This window comes from Anguilla rostrata, chromosome 8 (genome assembly GCF_018555375.3).
Source record: "Anguilla rostrata isolate EN2019 chromosome 8, ASM1855537v3, whole genome shotgun sequence".
Classification (NCBI taxonomy): domain Eukaryota; kingdom Metazoa; phylum Chordata; class Actinopteri; order Anguilliformes; family Anguillidae; genus Anguilla; species Anguilla rostrata.
In genome coordinates this window covers 48,849,434-48,862,265 of record NC_057940.1, presented here as the reverse complement: position 1 = coordinate 48,862,265, position 12,832 = coordinate 48,849,434, and the positions used below count along the sequence as shown (strand labels likewise).

Genomic DNA, 12,832 nt, shown 5'->3' with positions numbered 1-12,832 from the left:
CATTCCCGGCCATGAGAAGAAGCCAACGCTCAGGCCCTGTGGGGGCAGTATGTTGTAAGAGCCTAGCAAGTTCCAGACATCCCTTGTCTTCTGTTCTGGTTCATCTGATGACTCACCCGGCCCTTTCTCCCGTTCTCCTGAGACGGTTTACCATGAGGTCACAGCACACAACACGTTGCTTCAGTAGTGGAAACTTTATGAAAGTCGTGTGTGCATGTTTGTCTGCACATGGAGACAATGCAGCATAACACGTGAGACAGTGTACAAATATTTACTTAAGCTTCACAATGGAAAAAAATAACTCAAGCTGTTTGTGGGTGAGTGAGATTCTCTGTTACTGTTACTGTTACTGTTACTGTTGTTATTTTCATTAGCAACAACAAAAAACACACTACTGCCCTCTGTTGGACAGGCCAAATTGTTGCGCATTAGGTGAATTCAGACTTCAGTGGATTAGAGACAATATATGTATTATCACAGCTGTGTGTGTGCATACGTGTGTGTTTGTGCATGTATGTGCGTGTGCATGCCCCTGTGTGTGTGTGTGTGTGTGTATGTTATATAAAGACAGTTAACATCATATATCAAAGGCAATAACACTATGCCGGGAGGTAGCATTGTCTTGGCTTGGGGCCTCTCTGTGTGGAGTTTGCATGTTCTCCCCGTGTCCGTGTGGGTTTCCTCCGGGTACTCCTGTTTCCTCTAAAAGTCTAAAGACATGCAGGTTAGGCTGATTGGAGACTCTAAAATTGCCCATAGCTATGAGTGTGTGAGTGAATGTTGTGTGTGCCTTGCCATAGATTGGCAGCCTGTCCAGGGTGTATTCCTGCCTCTCCCCCAATGCATGTTGGGATAGGCTCCAGCTCACCCCCCCCCCCCCCCCCCTCCCCCAGGTCAGGATAAGCAAGTACAGATAATGAATGGATGGATAATACTATGCCTGGTGTGGTGAGAGTATAGTACACGGGTAGGGCACTGGACAGAGAATGTACGGACACATCCAGTTCTGAGGCAGCGCTATTGCACCCTTGAGAAAAGTGCTTAGCCTTAATGAGTGCACTAAATTAAAAAAATATGTATTTGTACAGTATTCTAGATAATAGCCTCTATAAAATGCATGATTATTATTATGATAATTATTAACCGAATATTAATTTCCATAGGCATTTCTATGGGAAGGGGTTTTACTTTTTACCCATAGATATTTTTTCCGTCGCATCCCACGTGACACATTCTAACTAGAAGCCTCTATGGATTGTATACTGTTGTGAGCCATGCTAACTGAAACAGAGCTTACAAAAAGTGGTTTAATTTTTTTTTTTTAACTTCTTTGCCCTTTTTTCACCTCAAGTCGGCACTATAACCCAACAACTCGAATTCAGTTTCAGGCGACTGAGCCTGGTACACCCCGAATGTGAAAATACTGCCGCGTGAAAAAGAATAACGGAAGGAGATAAATTAATCAGGCACGTGCAATATGTCACCACCGAAACAAGTGAATTAACTTTTTCAGAAAGTGTATAAAGAGAAATAAATGCTACATTTTGTGAAAATAAAATATAATCAACGAACAACTGTGGTATGCATTTGACAAAAAATAATTAAACAAACAGATAAATAAATATACAAACGTGTTGTCCAAAAAAGAAAAGAAAAAGAAATGCTGTGCCTTTTTGAAGAAACCTATTGGAAATTAGCCTTGACTATATGCTCTGAATATTTTTGTTTGTGTGTTTGTTTGTTTTTTTGTTTTTTTACCAAATAGATTGCGCTTTATTATATGTCAAAAAAAATAAATAAACTAAAAATTTCAATTAGCTTACCTACTCCCTCCTTATATTGGTTAATTAATATTTTAAATCATACTGTAAAATCATGCACAGCATTATTGATATCGTTGAAAAATTTTTATGGCAACCACAGACATGCAGATTCCGCAGTACTTGACCACACACGCATTTTAGTACCTACATTATAGTATCTATACTATACATCGGAATAGTACAGTATCTGTGGTACACTATCCAATAATAACGACAACAAAAAACGTACTTTAGTCTACATATCCGGAAGAAACTGCACTATTTTGATCAATATTTAGCTGTAAATAGTTCACAAATCAAAACATTTCGATTCAGATCCATACTATTTTAAAATAGCTACATTCACAGATGAATTCACGTGTAAAGAACATACATCGAGTATTCGTTTTCCCTTTTTAATAAAATGCATAATTGAATAACTTATTTTGCATATATTCTTGCAATATTCTTGATGTGTATGTTCTGGTGTATATGTTTCTGGGTGTGATACTGCATGTTAACTGTAGTTGATTATACATGTATATGTCACCTGTGTCTCTCGAATGCCCAAGACGAATTTCTCCTAAGGGAGACAATAAAGGCTAATCTAATCTAATCTAATCTAATCTAATCTAATCTAATCTAATCTAATCTAATCTAATCTAATATGTTACGTGAATTGACAAGAGAGGCCATTACTAACACTTTTTATAGTATAAGCACCATTTGTTTTACACACATTAAAATATGCCTAGTTGGCTCAGGCTATATATTTTCATACATTTTGCCAGAATGCACAAGATAATTTGTCATATGTTTGGACCCCCTCACCCTTCCGGTTATTTTAAAATTATTTGGACAACAATGATTTTGAATTTAATTGAATCGTTCGCAGAAAAGTTGTTCTATATGTAATCATTTTAGGTTAGATTTAATAATTGCCTTTTATTCAATGGTTTATAAAATCTTTGACTTTCAGAAAAGGGAGGTGTTATCTTCTATAGGCCCTACGTGACGAATAACAGACCATTAATTACTGCTTAAACAAATCTGTGGTTTACTCCTACGTAAATGACAGATTTGCGCTGCAAAGAAAATTCTTTGATGTGAATCATAGTCGTGACTATTGGTGCTGTAATAGTTCACATTTTATTTTCTCAATTAGTCAAAGCCACGCCTTCTGTTATGATGATTCCGTAATAAAAGAAACCAACATCAGAAGTTGCAGCTGTATATCACGTTTCACATTCCATAATCAGCAACCCGCGATTGCCTTCATCATCACGCTTTCTGTGAAATTGTTTGGATTTCTGCACGTTCTTACGGTCGTTGTATTGCAAAGGGGACCATTTTATTAATCGTTTTAGACTATATCCTATTATCGAAATCAAGATGGTTTTGGCGCCTGATAAATTTCTGAGGATTACACTTTGCATCATGATATTTGGCATTTCAGGTAAGCCATTTCGAAATGGACCGTTATCTAGTATATCGATTATTAGAAAGAGCTGTGTTGGCTTTGACAGAAATTAGCCTCGACCTCGTTCTGCATTTTCAGCGCCTGTTCTTTCTTAACGACAAGGCAATGTATTCTTCATGATAAAATAATAATGTGACATTATAGCCACTGAAAAAGGAAGAATAAGAAAAAATATATTGGAGGGGGTCAGTTGTATTGTCATGGATTGAGCTGGACCACCAGGGTGTTGGGGGTTGTGTGACTGTTGAAACATCTCTTATTGATCTTTTATTATTTGTTTTTCAAATGTTTCACACCTTCATTCCTTTTTTCTCACGACAGCCTCTGTAGCCTCAGAGCCACCACAGGTCCCCACCTTTGCCTATTACCTCTGCATAAGGATCACCAACCGGATATACAACGACTCCCTGGAAGACCCGAGCTCCGTGGACTACAAGAGGCTGAGGGCGGAGGTCACACAGCTGGTAAGGCTCTCCCTTTAACCCTTTAAAGAGCGGGATTTTTTTCGAATATTTTGTTTCTTCAAAATTCTAAGCCAGCATTCTAGAACTCAATTGCTTTCAATTACCAGCAGTGATTGTTACATCAGAATTAGGTACGCTCAGAACACTCTAATCACATATTTCCAAGCTTACACCTTAAGGGGTTAGATGCCTCCTTGGCCACCATTATACTAATCTCTCTGCATCACAGGGCCAGACATTGCCGTATCTGCTCCTAGAGGGTATGACCTGCCTTACACACAGAAAATAAAGAAGAAATAGAAAATAGAAATAAAGCATCACTGTTGTAAAGTGCAATCCTGCCAGAATTATAATGTCAGCCTGTTAGAATCTATGTGCATTAAAGGATCTTGTTCACAATACTCTAAGCCAGGGATACTCAAATCTGCCCCACGTTGCCAGTACGGAACAAACATATATTGGTCATATATTGAGAAATATAACGTCATATATTAAATAATACATTTGAATACATGAATGGCACATATATTTATGGCCACATATATATTGCAATACATGACAATCTATTTTATAAATTAAATAATATATTTGAATATATGAAAGTATGTAACATATATTTAGCAATAAATGTCGATCTACTGTTTCAAGAATTTATTATGATTTTTAAAAATATATATGATGATCATCTATTTTTATATTATTCAGGTATTTATAAACACATTTATAAATCATGATTTAAAATCACTTTTTATTTGCTAATACTGTACACACAGAAGACGCTGAAAACATTTCTGACTATAAGTTTTTATTCTTTCATTTCAAGTTGTGTACTTTCAAGAAAATACATTTTTCAAGGACCAATCTCACGACAGCATATTTAAAAAAGACTATATTATAATGGGTTTGAGGCTTGCCAGGTCCATGCCAATACAATGCATTGTGATACATGGAACCATATATGGTATACAAATATATTTTAAATGAATATATTTCATATTAGGATCAATATATTGTTCATACATTCTACAATGTATGGAAAACGGCAATCGCTTGTATGTTTCACAATACATTGATAATATATTTTTCTATATGTTTTACAATGCTCCAATATATTATAGACCTCATGTTTTGAAAAAAATACAATTGGCAATCCATTACATGTCTACATATGGGAAAATATATTTTTGTTGTGTAAGGGAGTACTGCTGGTTTTCTTTAATACCTGATAGTTGATTGATTAATGCCACTGATTGGCCAGAGATTTAACTCACTTGGTGTCCCAGGTTTAAATCTGTCCTGAACCAGCAGCACCACTGGCCTCATGGGCTAGATTTGAGTATCCCTGTTCCAAGCCAAGCACAGCTGAGCTCTGTAGCCTGGATGCTAAGTGCAAAGCTGGAATAATGTGCTGTCCTTGTGTTTCCAGCTGGATAATGTGTACAATTGCTCAAGCTGCAGCACTTTTGACACGTACATGGGTGTTGCGGAGATGACATTCAGGTAAGAATTCAGGTGAGATGACATTCAGGTATGAATTCAGGTGAGATGACATTCAGGCCTGTCGTCCTCACCTGTCAAGCTCAAATTAAAGAGATGCAATGGAAGCCTGACTGGTAACAGTTTAGAATATGATGTCATTGTAATGTGTAATATAGCATCAATAACCAAATTATATAATTTTTCTTTGTTCCTGTTTCCAGTAAAGGGTCAGTGATTGCAAACTCAACAGTGGTTTTCCACACTTTTTTTATAAACCCTGTTGTGGTCAAGTTCTTGTTTTCGGACAATGCTGAACTGCCTGGCGTCAGCAATCTCCAGCTAGACATTGGCTATACGACAGGTAATGGTTGCCCTTTTCTGCTCCTTCAATTGCATTCTAATTACCTGATATTTGCTTTCTGTTTCTGGTGAAATATAAAATACCCATGTAATTATGAGTAATTATCTTTAGTCATTTTGTCACTTTTGTCAAATTCCCTAGCAATAATTTTTACCAATTAATTTACTTTTCAATTTCGCAACATAGATAAAGTGACTCCAGTTCCAGCACCTTTACCACATCCCACAACCCCACTGGCTCCTACAACAACAAAGAATACCAGAAGTACAACCAGTATTGCTAGAACCACAACTGAAACCCCAACTAGAAAGACAACAAGAAGTACACCTGGAACCACAACTGAAACCCCAACTAGAACCACAACAAGCAGTACACCTGGAACCACAACTGAAACCCCAACTAGAACCACAACAAGAAGTACACCTGGAACCACAACTGAAACCCCGACTAGAACCACAACAAGAAGTACACCTGGAACCACAACTGAAACCCCAACTAGAACCACAACGAGAAGTACACCTGGAACCACAACTGAAACCCCAACTAGAACCACAACAAGAAGTACACCTGGAACCACAACTGAAACCCCAACTAGAACCACAACAAGAAGTACACCTGGAACCACAACTGAAACCCCAACTAGAACCACAACAAGAAGTACACCTGGAACCACAACTGAAACCCCAACTAGAAAGACAACAAGAAGTACACCTGGAACCACAACTGAAACCCCAACTAGAACCACAACAAGAAGTACACCTGGAACCACAACTGAAACCCCAACTAGAACCACAACAAGAAGTACACCTGGAACCACAACTAGAACCACATCTAGAAATGCACATGAAACCACAACTAGAAGTAGGCCTCCACCGGGAACCACAATTAGAAATGCACATGGAACCACGAACAGAAGTAGCCCTCCACCTGGCAAGTCAACCATGACTCCATGGATCATTAGTACTAATCCTGTGAAAAGCTCAACGGCAACTCCACCAGGAAGCCCAAGTGATTTCATGAAAATGTCAAGCTCTCCAATTAGCTATACAGCTGATGGGGGGAATAGTGCAAGTCATGCTTCATCAGTGCACACTAATGATCCTGCCCATGGCACGAGCCATTCCCCAGTAAGCATTACTACTGCTGGAAAGCATGAGCCAACTGATTTTCCATCCATCCATGGTACCAGTCATTCCTCAATGCACTATACTTCTGATGGTATTGGTAGCTCTTCTAAAACAACCTCAGGAAGCACTAAAGATCCATTCAAATCTACAACTAGTGCTCCAGTTAGCTACACCACAGGCAGAAGAAACGACTCAAGTCATTCTCCAATGGTTCACACGGGTGACCCCAACCACAGTTCAAGTAAATCTGTGCAAGTCTACACCACTGATAACAGAGGCATCACCTCCAAGGGTCTATCAGCTAAAACAAGGCATTCCAGCTTGGCCAAGACCAGCACCCAACTGACCTCTGCACTCCATCATCCTAGTGCCACCTCAGTTATTCTGCCCTCTGCTAAAACAAGTCATTCCAGCTCGGCTAAGACCAGCGCCCAACTGACCTCTGCACTCCATCATCCTAGTGCCACCTCAGTTATTCTGCCCTCTGCTAAAACAAGTCATTCCAGCTCGGCTAAGACCAGCGCCCAACTGACCTCTGCACTCCATCATCCTAGTGCCACCTCAGTTATTCTGCCCTCTTGCTTTAAAACAAGTCATTCCAGCTCGGCTAAGACCCATGCGCCCCAACTGACTCTCTGCAATCCATCATCCTAGACACCACTTCTCAAGTCTAGTTCTGCCCTCTGCTAAAACAAGTCATTCCAGCTCGGCTAAGACCAGCGCCCAACTGACCTCTGCACTCCATCATCCTAGTGCCACCTCAGTTATTCTGCCCTCTGCTAAAACAAGTCATTCCAGCTCGGCTAAGACTAGCACCCAACTGACCTCTGCACTCCATCATCCTAGTGCCACCTCAGTTATTCTGCCCTCTGCTAAAACAAGGCATTCTGGCACAGATCTTCCTCCAGAGACTGAGCATGCCCAGGTTGAGTCTACTACCGCTGAGGCAGCAGCGGCAGGTGGGGGTGGAGTCCCCGGCTGGGGCATCGCCATCTTGGTTCTGGCCTGCCTCATTCTGCTGCTTCTCATTGTCATCCTCATCCTATTGGTAGGTCCCTCTTTGTTGTGGCAGAAGGGCTGATGGGAGTTGTAGTCCCGAGTGAGCAGAAGTTCTGTTCAGCCTCTGTGCTGTGGACTTCAGCTCCCATCAGCATGCTGCTGGATGTCTTCGATGCTTGCTCATCACTGTCAGCCCTGTGCTTGATATAGATGGCTGCTTTTGCTAACAACTTTCAAACCCCTGATTGACGGTTGGAGAAAAGTTGACTTGTGACAGTGCAGCTCTATCAGTAACCCCCACTAGATATATAATCCCCCCCAACATTACATTAGGCATTAGGCCAACTAGATATACTCATGTTGTTGCCTTGATGTGAACTAAAGAGGCTTGAGTTCTCTGAAAAGCCTGTCGATGCCCATTTTACTGAGACTGTGTGTATGTTCTTGTGTCCCCTTAAACAGCTGATTCGCTGGTTCTGTTCGAAGCCCGAGACTGGCATCATGAACGTATCAGACGACCCAAACCTGTACAACAGTTCCAGTCCCAGTGACCTTCCTATGTACCCTCAAGTGACAGACTCCAAGCAACCCTACAGCAAACTCCATGTAAGCCATAAACCTGACCGGATGTATACAGCATGCACTGTACTAGCTTCAGGAACAAGATACTGACATGCAACTTTACTCTTCTCCACATTATTTATGACATAATGCAATGTTGACCAACCCTGTTCCTGGAGATCTACTGTCCTGTAGGGTTTTACTCCAAACCCTAAAAGACCAGCCTAATTCTACTAATTAGTAGCTCAGTGAGATCTCTAGCTGTTGAATGAGATGTGCTTTGCTCAGGTCGGAGTAAAAACCTACAGGACGCTAGATCTCCAGGAACAGGGCTGAGTAGCACAAACTTTGCTTTTTTGTGTAATCACTGGAGGAATTAATTAATTAATTAATTACTTTACTTTTCCTATCATCCTCAAAGGAATTTATGTCTTGCTCAAAACCTGAACTTAAAAATAAAACACAAAAGAAGACAATTTAACATTTAACTACATAATACATAATGAATTAAAAAGGCTATAGCCTATACAATAACAAAAAGATATATATAACAACCTAAAGATTACTGTGTATTACAAATAATACCAATTTTTGTACCACCACTTAACAAATTGCTTGTAGTCATCCTAGTGAAATGTAGTATTTGTTATAAAATGCACAATATATGAAATATATTTGAACTATGTCTATTATATACAGTTTGTGGAGCAGTGATCCTCTTGTAACCAATCTTAACATTTGCTATGCAGGATGACAGTGCAGACAAACCCAAGAAAAACAAAACTGGGATGTATGTGGTCAACCCCTGAAGACCAAGCAGAGAACACTCAACCCCAAGGTTTGTACACAAACACACTACACAGACTAACACGCGTACATAAGCATGACCTTCCCATTCAGTGTCCGGGGTGCTGATATCAAGGGAACCATACTGTGCCCTGCTCTAGCACACTCTTAATGTCCCCAATGGCAACTCAACTTCCTATTGATGACAGGAAGTGGCCTTGTGCCCCAAGGGTCCTGGGTCTCGAAGAAAAATAAAATTCTCTTCTTTTTCATTACTTACCATTCTGAAAAGACTGATTTTCCTTGTTCTTCTTCTCCATCATAGGCTCCAATGAATGAGGGGGAAAATCAGGATATGCCCATGAACATGTTGATGCTACTGTGCAGGAAGAGCAGAAGAGGCTCCACCGATAACACACACAAGTATACAATACACACACCAAGCTACACAGAGGAAAAACATATATATTAATCTGAAATCAACTATGTAGCAGTATGTTATCATTATATTCATTAAAAAAAAAAATAAAGATATAGATGTTTTACCAAGAACACTTAGAAATTCTCCTCCTGTTCCATTCAGCCACACCACAAGGACTCCTGTTCCATTCAGTCAGAACATTAGGACTCCTGTTCCAATATGCCATAACACAAGCACTTGCTAACTGCAGAGCAGTTGAACTCCTGAGACATAACTGTAAATATGCAACTTTGGTTATTCATTTGTTTTGTTTTGTCCTTGTTTTACACTTCCTGCTGAAAGAAAAGCCATCGGATCCAATCAACGGTCTTAATTCACTGGTACTTACTATTTTGACATGCATGATTTGAGTGCACTGGAAAGTGCACCTGCATACTGCTACATAATGTATGCAGGTGCCTGGATTATTGTGTATTCCCTGGCTGACCTTTGACCCTTATCAGAGAATTCCAACCTTGTTGGCAGGCGATTCATTCTCTACCTACAGCTGTTGTCCCAAGGGTCAGAATCATGTTAAGTCCCCCATTGTCATTATACCTGTTAAATGTTGAACTATGTTGTTTTCTATTTGTGGACCGGGATTCACACGTTCACATTGTTTGTGAAATTGTAAAATGTACCTCAAAGGATGATTTGCCTGAGAACGGAATAAATACTATGAGACAATGGCTTGGGTATTATTTGTCCATGTTGTGCTTTGCCAGAAACTACCAGTGATGTGAAATGATGTTTCACTGTCTGAAATGGCCGTTTAATTGCAGTTTCAATGGTATACTATCAGCTGTGTAAGAGCTGAACTCTGTTCAGCCAACTGACACAATCAACAGATTCATATCCTATTCATATCCTAGCTGCCATCCTTTGATATCGAAATCGAATTGATTGCAATGACAATATAATTCATTTCCTTTTTCATATTTTAGTATCACAAGCCTAAACCAGCTTCAGCAATAATTGAACTACTTAATGTTACATAACAAATGACAGTGACATCACAATGGAAGTTCATGAGGGCCCATCTAGATGGTGACATCACAATACATTGTCACGAGGGTCCTGCTCACAACTGTACCCTGGGGCTACCTCAGGTCAGGAATGTTCTCCCTTGACCAAGGGACTCCACCATCCCAAGAGTTCTTTGTGGTACCATCTCCATGGCAACATGCACAGCCCGGGGTTTGGTGGCCAGGAGAGGTTTTGTGGTTAAAAACAAAAAAAATTAATGATCGAAAGCCAATGAAACACCATCATTCATGTGAAAACCTGGCTACATTTGGTTGAAAAGTCAAAGTTTTCTAACCTGTTAGGAAGTAGCCAGGCAACATTTGAGTAAATCCGGAGCTAAACTGGGGTTATACTAGTCTGTTTATGTCAAAACATCTCTCAAAACACACATACCATAGGTAATACACAAGGCACCCCTTTGAATGAGAAGGCCCTCTATGTAGATCTGCATAAAGAGAATCACCATGAGGCAGCTAGGGTCATTAAAGCAAGCTTATCTATATCCGGGGCAGTTACAAATGCATTAGTCACGCTGCAGGTTCAATTCAAATCAACATTCAAAAAGCGCTTTATGTGAGAACGCCTATGTGTAAGCACCATGCCCAACACGTGAAACTTAAAAAGGGTGTCCTTCCTCTACCTCCAAGAGCTCGGACACAGAGACACGCCCTGCACATCACCTACCAGCAAAAGTGTACCTGCTGCCATCGAAGCACCTGGGACAGGAAAAGGGTTTGATGCTGCTTCTTTCTTGCCTTGGGAACCGGGAATCATTTCCCTCCGATAAAGAATTCTGGTAGGAATTCCATTGACTCAAGGAGACAGACACATTTACTGCAGCAAACAAATGGCAAATCCCATTTTGCTGTGGAATCATCAGAGGGGGGGTGCACTGGTTTTTTCATCTGCTGTGGGGCTAAGATATTTGAGCGCACCCCTAATCCCAAATCTATACCACCATAAAGACAGAACTACAAAAAACTGACAGCATTCTGTTTACTTTGTACCTACGCTCAGGGCCGTTGCTAGTGGGGTGAAAGGGTGATTCTAGAGGCCCACAGCCGGAGAGAGCTCTGACAAATTCCAGTAAGATCTATGAAGGGGGGCCCAGAATTCATAGCTACACCCCTGCCCACACTCCTGACACCCACAATATCAGCACTCATAGTCTCATACAGGGAAATTGATATTTTGGAACACTTAATTTAAGTTGTTTCTATCCTGCTAAGGACCTAGAACAACATTTTAAAGGTTCTGGCTTCAAAAGAACCCGTGGGCATTGCAATGCAATCATTATCGTCACTTCTGAACCTTTGCAATCCATATCGTCACTTCTGAAGGTGTAAGACCAGAAATACGCAATTGAACATTCTAATGCAGATGTAACAATCACTACTAGTAATTAAAAGTAATCGAATTCTAGAACACTTTTTTTTCAATAAAAAACACCTACTCTTCAAAGGGTTCATTCTTGGTAAAAAGAAAAAAAAAGAACTATCAGCCAAAGCAAACTGTTCCACACAAACATACAGCTCCTCGCTGATAACGTCCACAGTTGGGTGGTAGCCGGCATTACTTAATCGCCGTCCGATCACAATGTGATTCATCGAGTGGCTATTAAGAACGAAGGGGAGGACAAATGAAACACGAAAGATAGAAAAGGCCTAAAAGGCCGAATGACAATGCAAGGCGTAACCAAACAACAGGCGAGTGAGGTGTGGAGAACGAGAGGCCATCGCAATCCAAACGAGGGCCTCGCAGTTCAGAAGAGCGCTTACACGCTGGCCAGCAACGCGCAATGATGCGATCACCACTGTTACCCCTTTTGCACCAAGGCAATTCGAGGGCCGGTTTGGAGCCGGTGCCTAATCGCGAACCAGTTCTTCGCTGTTCAACAGCAAAAGAACCGGCTGTCAGCCAGGAAAACCGGTTCCAAAGCGGCAGCAAGGCTTGGCTGGTCTAGAACCAAGAACCGCTTACATCAGGGGCTGGGGGCGGGATTATCGTGACCAACCAAGACCAACTAAAACTTTGTGAACATCAGGTAGAGTGAGAGCACTACGGCAAGCCGTTTCAACATTTAATAGCTAGACTGGTTATGTATTGCTGATATCCATAATTCAATTCTTCCTAGTAAAAAAGAACATTTCAGATATTCACAATGACATTTTTCCTATCCACAATTGTCATTTCAGATATCCACAACGTCATTCTTCCTAGGACAAATGATGTCATTTTTGCCATTCATGTGTATTGGGCTTTCAATTTCAGATATCCACAACGGCAT

The 12,832-nt window shown here is 40.6% G+C and overlaps 1 long non-coding RNA gene across 1 annotated transcript; it reads left to right on the top strand.

The window, feature by feature from the left end:
- The first annotated feature begins 7,393 nt into the window (after window positions 1-7,393).
- Window positions 7,394-10,183, top strand: LOC135260223 (uncharacterized). Its single transcript, XR_010331511.1, has 4 exons — window positions 7,394-7,761; window positions 8,175-8,318; window positions 9,023-9,111; window positions 9,385-10,183. It is a non-coding gene; the product is annotated as an uncharacterized LOC135260223 (long non-coding RNA).
- The last annotated feature ends 2,649 nt before the right edge of the window (window positions 10,184-12,832 follow it).